The sequence below is a fragment of the Conger conger genome, chromosome 5 (genome assembly GCF_963514075.1).
Source record: "Conger conger chromosome 5, fConCon1.1, whole genome shotgun sequence".
Lineage (NCBI taxonomy): Eukaryota > Metazoa > Chordata > Actinopteri > Anguilliformes > Congridae > Conger > Conger conger.
Window position 1 is genome coordinate 20152297 of NC_083764.1, and position 21711 is coordinate 20174007.

A 21711-nucleotide genomic window follows, 5' to 3' on the forward strand; every position below is an offset into this window, starting at 1 on the left:
TAAGGATTGTTAGAATATGCCTTTTACTGTCTGAGTCTTTGGCGAGGTGAAGGTTGTAAAAAGGGATGTGCAAAAAAATTGTTTTTTCGATGAATAATTTTTTTTTTATTTGCCCGATTCAATATCGATCTGTAACATTTATAGATCTACCTTTTAGTCCATTCCTTCTTCCATTTTGGAATGGCCAATCCCAACTTATTCACTCTTCAACTGAAATTTCCCCTGCCAATTCAGCATGCACACCAGCTCATGCAATGAAATGGTTGCCCTCTGCAATCCAGGCAGACAGCAGGTAGACGACTGACCCGAGGTCTTTTGTTTATGATGCTGTGCAAGGATGCAGGAGCTAACTTCCATGCTAACTGAAACTGTCCCTCCCTCAGAGAGGTTACAGCCAGCTATCTGTCGCTGCAAGGGACTATAGCTTCAGCTAATAATGACACTTGGGAGCCCCTTCTCTGAATGTTTTTAAATATATAAAGTCATACGTGTGCAACAACAAATCTTCCTTGAGCATATTTCCAGGTTAATGCAGCGAAAAAAAAAAATAATAATAATTTAATTTTACCCTAATTTTCAGGTGGGAAACTAGTTCTACTGTTCTCATAAAAATATTGCAGTGAAATCTCATCTAAAATGATAAACTGTTAAACTAATTAATACATTTATCAAAAAAATACAATCATACTCAAAAGGAAGGATATGGCACCACTTTAATTCTAAGTCATTGAAACGTAATGCATAATAACCTATTCTTTATTTGTTCATGTCTATTGTCTATTGTATTGGGGCGGCCTGTAGCGTAGTGATTAAGGTAAATAACTGGGACACGCAAGGTCGGTGGTTCTAATCCCGGTGTAGCCACAATAAGATCCGCACAGCCGTTGGGCCCTTGAGCAAGGCCCTTAGCCTAACATTGCTCAAAGGGAGGATTGTCTCCTGCTTAGTCTAATCAACTGTATGTCGCTCTGGATAAGAGTGTCTGCCAAATGGCAATAATGTAATGTAATCTCGGTGCTGTTGAAATCTAGCTGTGTCACACTCACCGGATTCACCCACATGCTGCCCTGTGGTTAGATGTACCCTCCCTGTGTGCAAGGTTGGTCGCGGAAAATTATTTGGGGATGAGCTGGAAACTTTGATAGACTTTGTTGGATATCAATAACAGACACAGCAAAGCTAATCCCTGTTTCTTCTACATTGAACAGAATGGGCTACACGCCTTCAACGGATAATGATGATCCTGTGTAGCCACATATGAAATTTTATGCTCAACGCAAGCACATTTTGCTCCAGCAGCTCTGTTATAATTACTATGCTTAGAAATGCAGCGGTGGATGAAATCTCCACTGTGGCTTGGAGCTGACAGTGCAATTTGGCTACGATGACTATATGCCTTACAGACCGCAAGTAAAGCCAGAGTAAACCCAATGGTGAGCTTAAATACATACTGTATAGCCGTTCATTATAAATGTGCACACATACTTTTGCTTTTACTTTTAAAGTATTTGATAATTCAACATTTATAAATTATTGACCACACCTGTACTGTGTATTTTATGCTTGTGACAGTGTACCACAATACTTCAAAGCTCAAGCTTCAATAAATTCAAGCTAATGTTTTTTCTGAGACTGTACTAATCTTGATGGTAGAGAGAAACCATCTGATACAACTCAAAATAAATAAAGATTTATCTTCTCGCTCCATACAAATGCTTCCCCAATCCCCAGTACAGATGATGGAGGTGATGGCAAGGGCTTAGCACAGTTTTAATTAAATTCCAAACCGCATTTTGCATCAAAGGAAATCGTCTTCTTTCTCTTCTAAGCAAACTATTGCGTTGTTCATATATGTTCCAAGATGAGAGACCAATTATTCTCTCCGAAGGAAATATGCACGTGTGAACATGACCTAAAATAAGTAATGGGTCACCGAGGAACCATTTCATCCTTTAAGAGAGATAGGGATTTTCTTGGCATTTTCAAACCAATCCTCTTTTTTTAATCTCTTGCAGTTTCATCTAATTGTGTGTGGACATTAGTTCCATACTGCGAAATACTGAATACTGTAATTCCCCCAACTCTTAGTGTACATAGTCCCAATATGGTATTACCGAAGACAGGGATAACAGCACAGAAAATGTAAAATAATCTGACAGCAATTTACACACTAAACCTATGGAAGCTTGCTTGTCTCACAGCTGGTGGTGATGGGTATTTGGAGCTTGCCGTGAAACAAAGAGGATTAGAAGGGGCCATGATTTAACATCAGTGAAATAAAATCATCTCCACTGAACGTGAAGTCAGCCTTTCCAGCCGGCTACAGTACGAAAGCTCTATCCTGTCTGAGCGCAAATGCGTTTTTCGTGTTTGCTGCATGTTTTGGAAGCTTTCTCCCAACGTCAAGTCACATGGATTTTCTTCCCCCCAGCGCATACAGTCCCATTGAGATTGAGATGTCTAGCCTGCAGACACTTGATATGAACTGGACTGGTAGTCGTACTGTTCCGTCGTGATACAGATTCCATGATGGAAGGAAATTATTTTTAAAGTTGCAGTGAATGGCATTTTAAAAGGTCAGCCCACAAGGGTTTCTCTGACCTTTCTCACCTAGAGTCGCTGATGGCCACCTGCCCACTCACCCTCCCCGCACACGCATGCATACACACACACACGTGCGCACACACACACACACACTCAGGCAATTAAATAACTCCACCCATCGAGCACATTCCGTTGCCATTAAGGCCACATGTTATAATTAACTTATCTGTCATTGGCACCAGATGGGATCCTCTCAGCACAATTATCAGCCCATTTATACTTCATATCTCAACACCGGAAGTAAAACAATGTGCATGTTGTATTTTTAATTTTAAATATGTGCACCATATTTATCAAGTATTTAATGCAATACAAGTACGCATGTGAATACTTTCATAAATATAATTACTACTCACTGTATGCCACCCATCTCTAGCATATAACTTTTATTCGCAATAGTATTTGCCATCCTTCAATACAGGCAGAAAGTATTAATGAGTCTGAGCTCTGTTCAGTGGCAGGTTTGAGAGGACTATAGTCTATTGGCAAAGGCAAGACAGTTCCTGGCAAATGTGTGAAACGTGGAAACTGTGCTCACTTTGTAATGCCAAATGTAAGCATGTAAGTGATCAGCAGATAGTTTTGAGCTAAAAGGATGACGGTAACCTTGGAGTCAACACTATATCAAATTTATGAATTGCTTAATAAAGAAATGAAGCAACTATAAATATTGTATCTATTTTTTCATGCAGCCTACTTGGCAAAATTGGGTTCAATTCATTAGAAGATGAAGTGAGTGGAGTTTTCATATAATTTGATTTATAGGGAGAAACATCAGTCGAGGTCAGGGAAGCCAGCACATTTATTTCAGGGTTATTCCTCACAGGATCACTTGTCATCGCCTGCAACTATTTTCATGAACCAATTATATCCTTATTGACCTCCTTCTAAAAATTTTCTATTGTTCACAATTTCTTCATGATTGCTTTTCATATTTTTCTTCTTGAAGGGGGGAATCCCAAAGCACAGGGATTAGCTGTCACAGAAATGAAGCTCATTGGGGGATAGGAAGGAAATTACTAATCATGGTAGGCATGATGTATTACATAAGCACAGATAATACAAATACACCCCTGCACATGCACGCACGCACACACACAAGCCTTCTTCTACATCAATGGCCAGCGCTTAAAGGGCATGTTTGAGAATTTCAACACTGATGTCGCCTTCAAGCATCAAGTATGTACCCTCACGCTCACACACGCACACGCAAACATACACTCACATACACACGCACACACGATAGTAGCATAGTATAATATAGTATTCGTGCCACTGAATTCATGTCAAATAAATTAACCACATCTTTATACAGTATTTACATGCATTCACAAGTTGAATTATGAAGGCTATTTAAAGTATGTAATTAGTACCGTGGCAGTCATATACAGTATTGTACAGTATATTACGGTGGCAGTAATATACAGTACATTTGTATGGCTAAGAAAAATAAATAAAAATGTCAGAATGCATTGCAGGTCATTTACTCAACAAAAGTGCTTTGAAAGAATGTCCTGAGGAAATACAGTGCTCAGAATCTCAATTTCGAAAAAGTTAATAATCCACTGCAGTAACTTTTCATGAGGCAATATGTACTGATGAGGTAACAATCTCATGTAATTTACTACAGTATGGCGAAAGTCAAATGAATAGAGCTTCATTCCACAGCATAGATTTAGACTTGTAACAGAATAACATCCCTATCAAGTTTGATAGCATAGTGCAAAGTGCCCCCACAGGACTCATAGCTGGACTGTAAGTCGTTTTTCTATTTAAAATAACCTTTAACCAGAGATGTTGATGACGATAAAATGTACTGCAGAGCTCAGTGACTGGATATGAAGAGAAAGGTGTTATACAATGCCAGACACATGCTTAGAAAGTGTAATGATATTTCAGGGAAGAGATCACACCATCATTATCATGGTCACATCGACCACCACTAAAGTACACATTTTAAAATGGCTTCATAAACTGAAAGTCTGTAATTCTGCTCTAATCTTCTTCCTGGAACCTGCTCAGATCTGGAGGGATGGGGGTTGAGGTGGGGGGAGGGCATTATGAAACAACAGCAGCCACTGGTATGAACTTTTGACTCTAATTCATGGAAAGGCAGGAAACAACCCAGATATACCAGCATGAACTGCATCCTAAATTGAAGAATTGAAAAGAAGAGTGAGAGGTGTCATGATTGTTCTGAAAAACGTGGAACTGTGCCAGATGCAAGGTTCCGGCTTGACTGAGGAACAAACATGAGCTTTGGAGGTTGTTATGTCAATTTAAAGACAAGCTGAAATACAGTTATTGACGTAAGCTTTATTTTCCAATATTTTTAAAGCAGTGTGCTTTATTAATGATCAACCACGTATTTGTTTGTAAAAAATGTGTTTCTCCAAACAAAACAGGTTACACAGTTATTGGCAGCCCTGGTTTAATAGTTTGTGCAAACACCCCAGGTGTAAGGCACATATACGTAAGGCTCACATAAACTGCCCATTTGGGAAGAGCTGGCTATGTCTAATGGTACTGAGGATTGCAAATTATTTGTTGTATTGAACTCAAATAATCAGGGGTCTCCACCACATATTTTTCAAAATTGTATTAATCATTTAACACGACGTGAAGAAGCTGCATGTTAATTTCAAATTGATTACTCAGGTTGTTGGCACGCTTGTTCATCATTCTAAAAATGTGCTAACTAGGAGAAACGTTGATAGAACATCCACTGTTTCTAATATGTTTTCTTCTGGAGGAATTATCATTATTGTGCGTTTTGCTGTAGTATACTTCTACAAAAGTACTTGTACATAGAAATGTTTTTATCAATGTTTTGTATAGGCTCTCTCAAACACGATGAGCCCAAGTAGGAGCATCTCTGACCAGTAATGGCAATGTAGTTGCAGAGAAAATGCGTTACCCCCATCCATGAGTAGGCAAATTCAGTATAACTTCAGCTCATCAAAGAACCAATTACGGGAATGATATTGAAGTGCTGACTAAAAAGCATTTTAGCTAATGGATTTACGTTTCCATCGATGTATAATTTGTAAGGCTTGCATAAAACAATACAGCATATTTTGCCTGCGTAACAAAACTGTAGCCACAAAACTGTAAATGTACCACCTCCTGGCAGAAGTGCCAAATGAAACTGCACTGCTCACTGAATATATACACTTTATATGGAGCCAAACAATTTGAGAAAAGGGGGAGTGTATCCACTTAAGTAATATAGCCCCCTCCAAAAGTATTGGAACAGGTCAATTTCTTTGTTTTTGCTACACACTGAAGACAATTGAGGTTGAGGTCAAAAGACGTATTATTTCCTGGTATATTTATCTAGATTTGTTAAATAACTAAGAACGCATCAGACCACCCAATTTTTAGGTTTTTGAGGTTTTTGAGTAAAAGTGTGGGAACTTGTGACTGACAGGCATGTCCTGTTAGCATGACTGGTTAAATAATAAGTCTCCATTTTGAAGCTTAGAAAATCAGAGACATTGCACAAGCATTGGGGATAGCTTGTACAGCAACTTGGAATGTCCGGAAAAAGAAAGCAACTGCTGGCGTGCTGAGCAACAGACATCGAACAGGACGAACAAGGAAACTGCATCATACAGCAAGACAGTGACCCCAAACACACTGCCAACAAAACAAAGGGCTTCATTAAGATAAAAAAGTGAAAGCAAAGTCAATCACCACACCTTAACCCAATTGAGCATGCATTTCACCTCCTGAAGAGGAGATTAAAGGGAACCCCCCCAAAAAATAAATAAATAAATAAATAAATAAAATGAAAGAGGCTGCAGTCAAAGCCTGGAAAAGTCTCACAAAAGAAGAATTTAAAAATCAAGCTAAAAACATTCAGAACATTCTTAATTAAGTGATCTTTTCAGGTTTCCCGCAGATAAAGGCACATTAACCCACCAAAATAAGGGTTAATCAACAGTGCTTAGAGTATCATAAAGAACCCTAAACATTTTAAGATAAGATATCGGAAAATTGACCATGTTTTCCCCAATGACCCTCCATCCAGGGAGGTTTTCCTGGAAATAATTTGTAAAATATGCTGTATGAAAAAATTATTGTGGTGACGATGACATTGTAAGATACAAGGGTGGAAGAGCCAAAATTCTAAAAATGTGTCTTAAGTACATACAGTACATTAACATTACTGAAACACACTCTAGAATCATTATTACAGAGGTAGCATGTGCAAAGGGTGACATAGGTAGCTTCTTTAGATTACATACTTGCTGATGATCACAAACCTGTTATAAAAAAGGATAACAGTTTTACCAATATACTATAAATCTACAGTATTATGACATTAAGTAATTAAGCATTTTAATGACATTTTCATATAGAATCACAGTTTAAGCAAAACACGGAAAACACAGTAATGAAAGTGTCTAGTTTATGTTTATTGGAAGCACAGAGAAACTTGTCTGTAACCCAAATTATCTGCAGCACTACAGTCACTTGTTTGGTTTCTCGCTGATTATCTTCCCCTGAGGGGTCCTGGAAGGCCTGTGGTTTTGCGGTCTCTAGAGTTCCAGTGACTCCAAAAATGAAGCGGGAAAATAAACAAGTCCCCTTTGATCTATTAAACATGACGAGTTCAACCAGCATGTGTCCATTCATTAACAACAAAAATAAATACACATGAGACAGCATACAAACAAAAAAAAAAAAAACCCAACTAATTAAGGAAATGTTTCACTAGTCAAAGCAGAGAGAGGCCAGTACTAAAATGTTTATCAACAGCATTTGGAATTCGAGCTTCTGACCAGGCCTTGACCCAGTGACGTCTGCTGCCATCTCTACAGCCACGACATAAAGCGGTAAGCTTGCGAGACTGAGATGACTCAGTGCTCTAGCGTTTGAGAGTGTAAGTCACAAAGCAGCTACTTTGCAGGTTATCCTATTGTGTTATGTGCAGGTTGAGACCTTTGTAGCACCGGTACTTTCACAGAGTGACGGGACAAAAGATAGTAGATGGTGGGTTCAGTCCCAGCTGGCTCCAAATGGCGCAGTAAAACTGGAGCAGGGGGTGCAGAGGGAGGATCAATCACAGAAACTCTGTCAATTGATTTACTTAGGGCAGATTTTCACAGAGGCACTGCTCTCCCAGGCAATACTGTCTTTAAAGAAAGACTCGGTTGCGTTTTTTCCCCACATAAAATGTGAGACAACACACATTAAATATCAGTAAATAGCTGTTCCATTAACCGCTACATTGAGCAGATGCTTCACCATAAACAAGATGTTCCAATAAAGTGTGAAAACTACATTTATAAGTGCTTGCATTAATATAGCACTAAAGCCGGTATGGCTCTGTGCCACCAATGAGAATGCCATACTATGCTATTTATATTCCATTTATTTATATTTTAGTCAATGCAGATTGAAAATCAAACAGATAAATGAATAAAAAATGCACAACTCATAAAGTAGTAGGCATGATCTACTGCAGGCAAAGCAGGTCATAGGCTTCTGTTGTAGTCAAAGGGTAAATTAATAAACAATTCAGAATTAAATTATGCAGCAATATAAACCCATCTACAATGGAAATCTACTACTAGCTACTACTAAGAACAATTTCAAATGCAACTGCAAGCAGAACTGATTCACAAGATGGATACTCCCTGTCATTAAATGAGGGGAGTAAGACCATATGACAATAATGTTAGAATTATGGTCCTAATGCAAAGGCTTAAACTACTACTGTTGGCTCATACATATCCCCTATAAACTGAGGGAAATCCACTGCATTCAGAGAGATGAACAGCCCAGGTTTTGACCTGCTTTCTCATAAATCACAACTCAGTTAAGATGGGTCTATAGGTGGAGGTGATGATTCAGACCAAAAAGTCAATGAAGGTGTAAACAGGGTTGTACTTACTGGAACTGCACAACTTTTAAAGAACAAACTTAAATTTAATTGATCTTAATAGTAATAATTATAATAATCCCATCTCTACAATAATGTTATTTAACCACTTGAATGTGGTAACAGTAACACTACAGCTAAATCACTGGATAAAATAATTGTTGTTGAGCCATTGAGGAAAAATAAAACTGGCTTAAAGCTAGGTTTTTTTATTTATTTCAAAGCAGTGCCGATATATCAGTGCTGATAATGTGTTTTGATTCGCAGGCCTACTCCAGGGATCTCTGCAGAACAATAGCCAGAACAGCTGACCTAAGATCACCTCTTATGCGGCTTATACAGAGGATATGTTATTTTCTGCTGGCTTTAATAACAAATGAGTTCATTCACTGTATTCATTTTTCGGCTGCAATCTTTCTGTAGCAAAAATGACCCAAATGAACCAAAAATCGATCCGAATGACTTTATTTTTTAGATCAAAAGTTGACATTTTATAATGGGTTTCAGTGGCACAAAAATCTTTCTGCCCGGTGTGCAACCTGAAAGTGTTCCTGTGCTTCAATGGCACTAGCTCAGAAGACCAGTGCCCAGTTAATTATACCCATCAGGGTAAAGGATCAGAGGGATATCCACACTGCTACATCTCTGGTTTGGCTACTGCTGCTGCAGAAATGCTGTTTCCAAGTGGGATCTTGAGAGTCTTGAGACAGATCTGAGACTGCTTGTTCAGGTGTTTTTAATTGCAATATTACAAATTAGCATTTCCAAGTGACGCTACATGTAAGGTTGAGTCTCTGAGATCATTATGTAAGTTCAGAACTCGAATGCTGTTGCTTGCATATTGTACACAACTGGAAAATTATAATAGCTAATTATAACAGATATTATAATAGCATAATTTCATACTGTGAAACAGTGAAAGCAATGAAGCTGCTTTATTGAAGTTGAAATTGTACAGTTGGAGTTCAAAGCACCATACTGAGCATCTATGTGATGGCTAATAAAATTATTTTGTAAACACTTTCAAAGGGCTTTTCAAACAGCATGGTTAATTCATTCAGAAAAAAGTAGTGTAAGTAATGGTCTTCTGCGTACAGAATGTGAAAACACGTTATCCAATATTATTCCCTGAATTGGTGTTTGGAGTGGATGCAACTCTGTGTTTTGTGTTTTGAAGTGAAATAACAAACAGGATGCTGGGTGGCTCATCTAGTTAAGGCACTGTTCTAATGCAGGAATAGGCCCCATGGTCCTAAATCAAATCCTAGCTGTGCAGAGGCCCGTCCAAAATCAAATCCTAGCAGTGTAGAGGCCTGTAGCCATTGTGGATGCCACCAAATTGGTCGCTGCCTCAGACAAATGGTTAGGGAGGGTTCATTTGGCTGGGAGATCCATGCCTCATCTCTTCCTAGTGAACACCCCATCCCCACAGGTGAAGTCAGGCACTTGGACATGAATTATCTTCCTCATGGGGAAGGTAATTTTTTTTCATTCTTTTAATGAGTGGAAGATTTTTGATTAAAAAAGACGCAGGTCATCTCTCTATCAAATATATCTTTGCGTTTCGCTTCATATTTTCATGTTGCCAAAGAGCTGAATATATCAACAAAGCTGTAAGATCTGTTGTTGTGTAAATACAAGAAGTGATGTCAAAGCATTGGTTGACATTCCAACAGGCTTTTTTAAATTAGGTTTGTTCTGCACCTCCTCCGTATCCAGGAATGTATTTCAAACATATTGTCATTGAACTATTAAAACATATACGTGAATGTCACCTGCTGATAAATTTAGTGCAATTTACTCACAATAAGGATGTAATTTTCATATTAGTCCTAAAAGAGTTGGCGACCTAAATCCTTCCAAACAAATGAATCAGTATTCCTTGATGTGCAGTATCTACAGTACATTGTACTGGACTTGGCCAATGTTCTCTAAACTAGTTTTTGTGTGCGTGTGATTCCACCATCATTTTTTTTTTCAATATTCAGAATACAAAATTTCTTTGTAAAGACAATGGAAATGGAATGTAACACTATAACCTGTATATCACACAGACAGCATCATGTTCACTGTATCTTACTTGATCATTACTAATACTTGAGGCTCTGAGGTTGCTGTCCAGACTTCAAAAGTACTCCATATGCAATGCCAGATGGCGGGACATAATGGCTGGCTAACAGATTGCCACTCTCAGTTCTCTGCATCGGATTGCTGGCTGTTAGCAGGTGTCATGTGGTCTGTGGGTTGATGATTGGCAAGTAACCAGCCAATGACAGGATGGGAAGAGGAGGTAGAACAGACAAATGGGTAAGCAGGGAGCTGCATCCTGCGGAGGTGAGTATTGTCAGCATTTCCTACTGACAGTAGTTATGTCTCACTGCTTCAATTACATATTCCCATTAACATTACATGTTTTTGTTATTTTTACAAGTATAGTGTATAGATACATGGTGCCTGCAAATAAAAGCATGTTTTTATGACATTGCATAAAATGTTTTATGCGCAGGATGTACTTGTACTGTACTTGATGTGGGTATCATATTGCATCCATTATATTCTTTGCTTTTGGTTGAAAAAATAATAACTTAAATGTGATTACAGTGTATGGTTTGTTGAATATTTAAGAGAATATAAATAGATTGTGAATTTATAATGTGAGTTAAAATGTATTTATTTTTCTTATAAAAGCTAAAAGCTGACTTAAAGAATGACAATCTGTCTGGGATAGAATTGATTTTGGGTACAATTCCAGTTTCAATGTAGAATTAGATTAGAATGTTGTTAAGATTTCTAATGATATCCAATTCAGAATAGTGGTGATATCAAAATCAGAATGCATCAGGTAAGGAAAAGGGCATAAGAACACAGCAAAATTACAAATGGCTAAGCAAAAAAAAAAGAAGAAAAACCTGATTCATCACTAACCATTTTTTTAATGCTGCTTTAGTATGCAGCAGAGAAGAGCAGGTAAAAATTTAACGATGATGCACGTGATTTACTTGACTGGATTTGAACCTGCGTTGGCACAATTAGCACAACCATTTGAAGCATGCAGCCCATTTAACTAACTATCCGAAATTAACATTTAATTTCAGTGGGATATAAAACTCCACAAATACCATTAGAATCTTCATCTCCTTTCATGACACTGTACGAGTTTAAGAACAAAGTTAGTCCTGGGAGAAATTTTATAACTCAATATAGCATATGCATAACAGCTAATTCCATATCAAAGTCCATATCTCTTGTCTTGTGAATGTTTCCTCAAATCTTCTCCCATATGGGAGAATTCAAAAGCCACTGTATAAGGTCCAGCAAAGAGGTCCAGCACCTTCCAGCAAAGACATGAATTCAGAAGAATGAAATCCATGGATAGCATGCAGGTATTGCACAAAGCCACTGAAAACTAGAGTATATTGGGATTAGCATTGCACGCAACCTTGTGAAAACTTCCTTTTGTCTTTGAATTGCATTCCCTCACTCCAGGTCAGCCACTGTGAATTTACGAGCATGTTTCACCTTTAAAGGCAATCAACCCAATACTGCCTCCCATGCTACTGATTAAAAGAAAGAAGATTCCCAACCAGACCTCGTCTTTGTCTGACCCTTTTGCTTCAACATTTGCAACAGGGATTTTCATACCCAAAGACAGGTGTGCTTCTATTAATAGGCAAGAGATCCCTATGTCAAGCAATGAGAAATACATTGTTGGAAAGAAGCTGGAAGCAGCTGCTCTTCCCTGCACAGTGTTATGAAAATTATTGTCGAATTATTCACTTATCGATGCTGGAAACTACACACATCATAAGCTCGAAATTAACAAAGCTTGATACTGCTAAATCACTGAAACCATATCTGGCATTTACGATATTATCTACTTAATGTTTGTCATGGATCATGGATCTCTAGACTCTTATCTAGCCACTACAATGCTTGTTTCACACATGGATTGTCCTGAGTTGAGTTAATGCAAATAACTGATGTCACTCAAAACATCCTTTTAAGGTCACTAGTATGACGCAAAAGGGAACCCCACTTTGATTTCTTACCTAGACTCTGATTAAATCTAACTGTATTGCGGTTTTTCTTAATCTTGGGAGAAATACAGTTAACCAAGTTCTTCAGGGCATTTCGCCTTTCTAACACAACACTGATGAAATTTCTCCTCTTTTCCTCAAATAATATGCACGTCTCTGCAAGGTTATTGTGAAACATTGCCATATCTCTTCGTCCCACTGAAGACACTCAGCCGTCAAAGTCTTGGATGCTCCTCCAGATAAAGTCTCCCCAGCCCGGGGCTATCCCCTTGCCTCTGATAACACATTACTGTCCCTTACCAGTCTGCCAGCTAACCCAAGCTCTAACCCTGGGTTTTTCCATACAGTATCACAAAGCTGACTTACTTTAAATCAGGGCGTATTGCCATGGTAACGTATGCTGCACGGCTAACCTGGTCTGTGGCAGGCTATGGCCAGGCTATAGAGCAGCACTAGCTTCTGTGACATGCTATACACCAGTGAAACAAATCTTCCTGGACTGGTTATTGAGATAAAACTGTCTATTCCTTATCTTCCTGACAAGAAATATGGAGCAGGCTATTATTCTCTCTCACCTGCACTGCATAATAATACTAATAATAACAATACATTTTATGTATATAGCGCATGATGATCTCAAAGTGCTTTACAAAAGGCAGCGGTGCTATAAAACAATCGAAGTGCATTAGTATAAAATCACAGGACAACAGTAATCTGTACCATGCAGTGAATCAACTAAAAGAGGCACACTGATTGGCTTGAAAGCTGAGTGACTGGACCAGACGTTGGTGATCGAGCACACAGGCGTGATGCAAAGGAGCAAAAAGTTCGATCCCCCACAGCACAGAGCCAAATTCTGTCCACTGCTAATAGGCTACGGCTGTTTCATAGCAGTGAGCAGGGGGAATCTAGGGGAAGCAGAAGCTCAGAGAGGTAGGAGGGGCCATCACATTCAATGTTTTAAAAACCAGCCACAGTATCTTAACGTCAATCTTCAAGCTGACTGGAAGCCAATGGATCACAGAAGACACTTTTAGCCAGTGACATATGATCACTTAAAATCATCTAGAACTGGATACCCACCTCTCCAGAGACACCCCTCTACTTGTTAATATCTCAGTGTGTAACTGATCACTCTAATGAGGCCAAGCAAGCTATTTTCCTTTTCACATCAAACTATCTATAAACAAAACAAATACAATGACAAGTCACCAGGAAGAATGTAGAATAAACTGATGTTTGTATCAAAAGTAAAACTGTATCCTTCTGCGAAACATATGTGAAACTACGACACCTATGACTTCAAATGAGATATCATATAACAATGAGAAACAAAACTATAAATTGTGCATACAAACCTTCTTGTCTTCAAGTAGGTTATGGGCAATCAGTGTCTTTCACTTCCTTCTTCCTGATGGGTGGTCCCAGGGTATGTCTCTTCCTGTCATGTGATATATCAGTGAGACACTTCATTGGATCAGTCTTTCACCTGCAAGAAATTAAAAACATGCATATGAAATGCATTTACTATGAATTCCATAATGAGCTTGAAACTTGATATGACTGTAGAGTCATAGATAGGAGTGGAAATTAATACTGTAGCACATCTATCTATAGAAATATTCACACAAAGCAGTGATGCACAGTCCTCTCAAAATATAATTCATTTCTTAGATACAAAATCCATACTCCCACCCTCATCTGGGAAGGCCCAACACAATTACACAGCCTGCATAGTATCTTATTACACCACCCAATATCATGATCCTTGTAATCCAAGGAGTTGGCTGTCTTCTCCTTTCCTTCCCTTATAGAAAAGGCTCCAGATAGAACTATCTTCTGGAACCCATTCAGTCGGATAACACCATTACTCTCAGTTATTGCTTTATAGCAAATGCTTAAAATGGATGCCATTGTTAGTTTTTTTTCAGGCAGCAATGAGGGTGGGCTGGGTAGGGTTTTCTTTGTTTCGATCTTGTTTTTCTGTGGAATAAGACCAGTATTTCAAATCGTTGCAAAAATCTTTATTGAGACTTTCAAAATTAGTGAGTGCAGTAGGAGCAATACACAGAAAAATATCAGCAGGGGCGTGCTTGTGACCTGCGTGTTTCCCTTGTGCACTGTTTGATGAAGAGGCTAAGGACACCACGTTCAAAAGACACACATTCAAGAATAAAGAAAGCCTTCTGCAGTATTGCGATGTCTTGCTTGCTAGCAGACGAAGTAGAAAGGGGAAAAGCAAAGCGTATAGGGTACCACCCGAATACGGGGGTCAATGCAACCTAAGAATCAGACAAAAGCACTCTAGTATCTTACACAGTTTAGGCCTATGAAATTCAGCAATACAATTTCGCTTAGAGGTGAAGTAGTGTACTGTATAGCCAAACATGATTTTGAAAAAATAGGCCTAACTAAACAAAAATTGTATCAGGCTACATTGTTTCATCAAGAGAGGAAGCATTTGTAAAACTCCTTCCATTCCAGAGTATACCTGTATATGTCGAAGAGGCAATGGAAGATATTTTTTGCAGTGAGCTGAATGTTCATGCTTACTGCTTTTCATTCTCACAACAGTTCAGCAATATTGCTGTGCTATATACAGTACTAATGTCACACACAGCCATGTTGTAGGTTGCTGAATTTCATATTCACAAATATTTCTGAAGGTCAGCACAAACTGTGAATGGATTTTCCATGCACTGGCAATCTTCAAATGTCAGGAAAATATTACAGTATGAAAGTATGGCCCATACTGCTTCCTGTAAAATGTAACAAATAGCTTGTTTTTAATCATGCACAAAGTATTTATTTTGCTGAAATGCTGCTTGGCCAGATAATGTCTTCAAGACAATAGATTATTTTGTCCATTAAACTGAAGTAGGCAATCATTTATCAGAATACTATCTGTATGCGTGAAAGCAGAGTTGCATGTCGGTGAGAGTGTTTTGATCACCTCTGTGAATGGAGATGGATATATCACACGATACTTCATCCATCGCTGCTCAAGAGATCTGTGCCTGGCTGGTTAGGCTTGTGTGACTAAGGTAGGTATTTATACCGCATGATCACAACTCAACGCCGCCTTTTACGCTGCACGCTACATTTAGGTGACCGTTTTCTTTCTCCCATCATCCACCCTAAATGCAATGACTGACTCCCATTTTATGCCACAGGAATCACTGGCCTAGAATTTCTGTACTCGGTTGTTTTCTCCCCTCCCATGTCGGCCTTTTTCATCAGTGTGCATGCATTTTAAAGCTACATTTTCTCTAAGCCGCTGAAGGCTTGCTCAGCTGTGATCTCTGTGAGAGATGAGCCATAGTAAAAGCAGCTCTGGCCTTTATTCCTGCCAGTGTGGGACGCAGCACTGTCACTCCAGTGGTCTTGCTCCTGAACGGAAGCAAGACCAATCAGGCAAAAGCAAAGAGCAAATGGAGGTACAGTGTAATTTTGCTCCACAAACATTTCTCAGCCCTGTAACTTCCTGGACAGGGAAACCATATCACACTTTGTGTCACTGAGACTGAGATTTTACCCAAACGCACGTTCAAGGGAACTGAATAGTGTAAATGCAGGCTCTAATATTGCGTGAGTTTCCTCCGGGTACTCCGGTTTCCTCCCACAGTCCAAAGACATGCAGGTTAGGCTGATTGGAGAGTCTAAATTGCCCGTGGGTATGAGTGTGTGAGTGAATGGTGTGCGTGCCCTGTGATGGACTGGCAACCTGTCCAGGGTGTATTCCTGCCTTTCACCCAATGTATGCAGGGATAGGCTCCAGCCCCCCTGTGACCCTGTTCAGGATAAGCAGGTTAAGATAATGGATGAATGGCATTTACAAGTTTAAAACAAAAAAATATAGCTTAGCACATAACCCCAAAGCTGCTGTGGCAATGTTGGGTTTCCAGAGGCTGTACTGTACATATGAACACATTCTTTTTAAAGTATATATTTACAATTGCCCACTCAGTTCATATGTGGCACAAGCTCTACCCTCCCAAGGTTTAGAACCCAAGAGGAATGGTTTAGATACAGGAATAACCTGCCTCTCTGCATATTCCTGCATGCGTAAAGTTAGTCAGGGTACTTACAAATTTAATTTTAAGGTATGATATCCCCTCACTACTATGATTTTGTTGCCACAGGGTTGGCAGGTAGGCCGCCGGCAGGAGGTTGCTTGGCCTACTGCGGCAATCTGCTGAAGGGGAAAGGCGGTCATGCATGTAGCTATGCGGTGGTAGAGACATTTGCTGCAATAGGTATGAAGCTTGACTATGTAAAGCTGCAAAAAAGCATTACAAATAAAAGCAACAATGAATAGCTGCGTTTGTGAGCGTGCCTGCTTATGTTACATAATTTTGCAGTAAGTCAGACTGAAACACACAGCTGTATTTGTGAAAGAGATGTGATTGCACAAAGCTACCAACTGCTAGCCAGAATAAAATATCTAGTTGTTTCATAGGTGGGTGAGCATCATCATCTTGTGTAGGTGGGGTTGAAAATGAGGGCGTAGATGTTTTTTTTGATAGTAAACACAGGAGGAAAGCAAGGAAAGAAATCCTGCATAATATGCCATCTGGTCATCTGGTGCTCTGGCATCCCATTTGTGGACCACTAGCACCATCTTCAATACGTGTAAAAGTGTGTAAAGTTCCTCTCATGTTTAATTGGCCACTGTTGACACAGGAAGATGTGTCACTGCTTTCTTTGAGTTTTATGGATTCAGGCTGAGCACACCATACGATCAAACAAAAAATGAGATATATACAGTACATATACATATATATGCAGGTACAAACTCTGGAAGCATAGCAACACTGTACAAACTCATTTGGAGTTACTTGAAGAGCACTTTCTTGCTTTACACCACACGCTTGTTGTAAAGCCAGTGTAAAGACAGCAGATTTTGAGACAGTTGTACAATTGTCTCAGATATGTATGTGTGCTAAATAAATATATATAAATATATTTACAGGTATGGCTAGTCTAAGCTCTATATATTAAGTATTTAATTTGTCTTTATATACAGTATAAAAACACAGAATGAAGGTTTAAAAATAAAATAAAAAATTGAATCCCTTTAGTGGAATTGTTACCTGCCTAAATTGGCTACTGTCCTTTGTAGTCATAGACATTACTTTCAATGAAGTAATAATCTAACCTGTCATAATCAGAAATGTTTTTGACTTGACATTGTGAACATACTAATTTTCAGTGACATGCTATCATTGGTTCGATTTTTCAACAGTTTCTTTCTGGTCTTTCTTTATATCAGAATGCAGTGCCTAGTGTAATGGGATTAATATAGGCTACCTAAAAGGATTATACAATGGTGTGCTCCAACATGCTTCACAAGGAGAAAAAAATTAAATAAAATCTACATATATAGTATGAATGCAGTGCCTGACTGAATAATAACAACAGCTTTAAAAAAGGACAGATGCATTTACATGTGGCAGTTATCTTCAGAGATGGATTAGGCTAATGGCCCTGAGATGCCCTGGCTTTAGCTGAGGGTATGCGCGAACATCAAGCTGCTCTTTGTTCCCTTTGAGCATAAATACACGTTTACGAAAACCAGCACTGAGGAGATTTGCCACTAAAACAACATCATAATGGAGGTCTAAGGGGGTCACATTTTGCTATGATAAAAGCTGTTTCTCTTCTCTCCAGACTACAATAAATGTAGTGTGAAGCAGAGCCAAGGAATTTTTTTAACTTCTCTACGAGAACATAAATAACACATTAAACAGCACTGATGTGTCATTAGGTGACTTGTATGGTGCTAATGCAAAAACTCAAAAGCAGCATTAGTAGTAAATTTGTATCTAATGTATTACACTTAATAGTTAGACTGTACTGAACTGCTCGAAGAAGACAAAAAAAAAAAAAAGTATAAATATACAGTACATATTACAGGCAAAAATAATGAGGAATAAAAACGTGCACACTTCAAATAAATACAGCTTTGTTTGAAAGGCCAGCATGATGAGCAGCCTTTAGGGAAATGCAAAGACGTCAAGGAAATCTTTGTCGCATTGATATTTTGCATTCATGGAAAAAAAAGAGACCACCCTTCTCAACCTCTGCCTTTTTCTGATTTGTGGGACATAGCTTTCCCTCCCCCTGGCAAGCCCTGCGGGCCCAAGTGAAATGGAACTGATAGAATGGATATTTAATATATCACTGTAAATAGAGCCTTACTGTCAATGAATGAATCAGTATAATCTTTTTTTTTTTCCTGGCCTTCTCCATACATACATTTTTACATAACAGAGAATTCATTTGGGTTTCATGTGAACAGCAGATGTGAACAGAAGAGACTGGAAAAATATGTGATAATTTCATCATGTTTCAGCTCTCAATTTCGAAAACTGAGAGATGGGCCTCCTGCAAGCCCTATTGTTTGTTTATAAAAATAAAAACATATCATAACATAACACAACATAACATAATAACGAACAGCCCATTCAACCCAGCACTGCTTGCTTTTTTCCTCCCACTAATGTGTACCTAATGCTTAGTTTACCTAAAAGCTAGATAGTATCTCGTACCATATTAAGGTTGGCCTTGAAAACCCCCAGTGTTTCTGCCTCCACTACATGACCTGGCAAGCTATTCCACAGTGACCACTCTGTGTGGAAAAAATACTTCCTATGTCTGTGCTGAATCTATCTTTTTCTCATTTCCATTTATGTTAAGCATAAAGAATCCTCTGGTCAACTGTACGTACAAGGCAATGATGGAGCTTAGACCTCAATCCCCTCACTGCCAGCCTGCCCATCTGAGACCGTTCTTTGCTTGTCGTATTGAGAGGAGTAGGAAGGCAGGTTCCAGCTGCAGACAGACAACCAATCTCCAGGAGGATTCATGACAATAGAGGGAGGATACATTGCTGCATAGGCGCTCATGTACAGAATTTTTGGTGTCATTAGTAGTTCTTTAGACTCTGCTCCCATCAATCTCCTTGTTTCTGTGGCTCATTGGTATTTAGTGTTGCAAATACCAGTTTAATCCCAAGTGTTCACACGCCCTTGTCCTCTTAAAAAGCCCACTTTATTCCCTGGCATTATATGCACCTCGCAGGTGATGCTGAATTGTAAATGAGCCTCAGAAATATATGCAAATCCACCCTAGCTGTTGAATTTAGATGATTCAGTTTAAATTACACTAATCTAATAAGTAAAATGGTGTTTTTTGACCAGGAAAAAAACATTACTTGCACTAGGATGTAATAATGGACACCTGTAATGGTATCTCCATTCCATTATTTGTCACATAATATGGCATTCTGTACTGCAGGACGACCTATGTCACTCTTTCTAATGAACACACAATGAATTTTGCATACAGGAAGGCTCAGCCCGCTCTTGGTTATTACTAAGTAAGTTATATTAAAGGAGCACTGTCACGCTTGTTTCAGTTGATCTTATTTGGATTAAATGCTTAAATTATGTGTGTAGGCATTTTAAAACTCACTGTCAGTGTAGCCGTTACCTAAATATGGGGCAAAACTTCTGAAAACAAACATGTCCAGTGACGTTAATGGATATCTTTGGCGTGAATCTCTAGCCTGTGTTTCCCAGAAGGTAATGGGCGCTCAAACCCCACCCTTGAATGCAGAGACTGGTTTATGGATGGCCACCCATCGAGGCGATCACATAACGCTCATTAGCATAAAAATATCACAGAACCTAACTTGGCTAGCTTGAGCAATATGACGGACAGCTCTGACATTGCCGAGTTAGTGGATGAGCTTTTCAATTTTGACGAACAAATACAACCTTCCAGTTTTTAATCCGAATTTACAGAGGAATAATTGCGTGAACAGACAGAACAGGACAGACAGCGGAGAACAAGGCAACCGAAGCTAACCGAGAGCATTAATTGGAAAAAAATCCACAACCAACGTTTTGATACAGCTTGTTAGCTAGATATTTACTTACTCTAAATTAATCCTCCTATTGCTGCAGAAGAAGTTGGTAAGTAATGCAGGGTGTAACTTCTGCAGCAAGGAGGATTCATTGGAAGAAGTATCCACAACCAAGGGGTCCAAGGGGGGACTAAGCAAATTGAAAAGCTCATCCTTTTTTTTGTTATATTTAGCAAACTGGCTTAATATTTTGCTATATAAATACTTTTTTTTGCATTTTTCCTTTTATGTTCATGCCTGTAGTCATGTATTTCATAAGCTTTATACTTTTTCATTACACAAACCTTTCTTTAAAAAAGTTGTTCAGTGTTTTTGTGCTTAAAGTGTTTGTGAAGAAAAAGAAAATTAATATCACCATGCAATTAAATATTAAGTGAATCCAGGCCTTTTTTTGAAGAAAGTTTCAGAGTAATTATTGAGTGTTATCAAACCCTGGCCTTAAACTCTTAACTCAAACAAAATGATGTTATTTTCCTATTGGTGAACTAACACAGGCTGCTAATTGGTATTTACACCACACTGGTGTAGCCTGTTGCTGTAAATAAATGCTTAAGTAGGTTAAGTACTGTAATGCCTGCTGGCAATTTGTCTTCCATGCAAAGTTTATCTGATTATTACTGCTAAATCCCAGGCCTCCGCACGCCCACAGTGCACAGACAATGAAAGTACCTCAGCCCACAGTGAGTTGGAGACTGAACACATGCAAGCATGAATACACACACGCACACACACACACACACGTACACACACAGGCACGCATGCATGCACACTCAACCACACACACGCGCGCACACACACACACACATGCACACACCAAGGCTGCAGGTGTTAGCCAGCCAGCTCTGTGTTCTCAAACCGAGAGCCTGACCTACACCGATTTTTCTTCTAAACAGTCAGACAGACCATGCCAATCGACCTTCTGCTGCCATGTTCACAGCAAAATAGATTTTTTTCTAAATCTGCCATTACGTTTTGAGTATGTCTATAATTATTCATCATTTTTAAAGAAAAATTATTGCATACTATATTATTGCATATTGCATATAATTTGTAATTTGATGCTAAATACAATTATGCAATCTTAAAAATATTAACCTTTGCAGAATTTATGGTAAAAGTCAAAATTTTTGCCATCCCAAACAATTATTGTAAATACAAAGTTAAATTGGCCGAATTTTTGAATTGTCAGTTCAAAAGAGAAAGATGGTAACTGGCCATCACAGGTAATCTGGTAATACAAAAAAACATAC

General features: G+C 38.7%; 1 protein-coding gene across 1 annotated transcript in view; it reads right to left on the bottom strand.

The window, feature by feature from the left end:
• LOC133129084 (leucine-rich repeat and fibronectin type-III domain-containing protein 2-like) overlaps positions 1 to 21711 on the bottom strand; it is a 90867-nt gene that overhangs the window by 40675 nt on the left and 28481 nt on the right. Inside the window, exon 2 of the mRNA XM_061242907.1 lies at positions 13890 to 14020. The gene's annotated coding sequence lies outside the window, so the exon portion shown is untranslated. The remainder of the gene's footprint in view (positions 1 to 13889; positions 14021 to 21711) is intronic.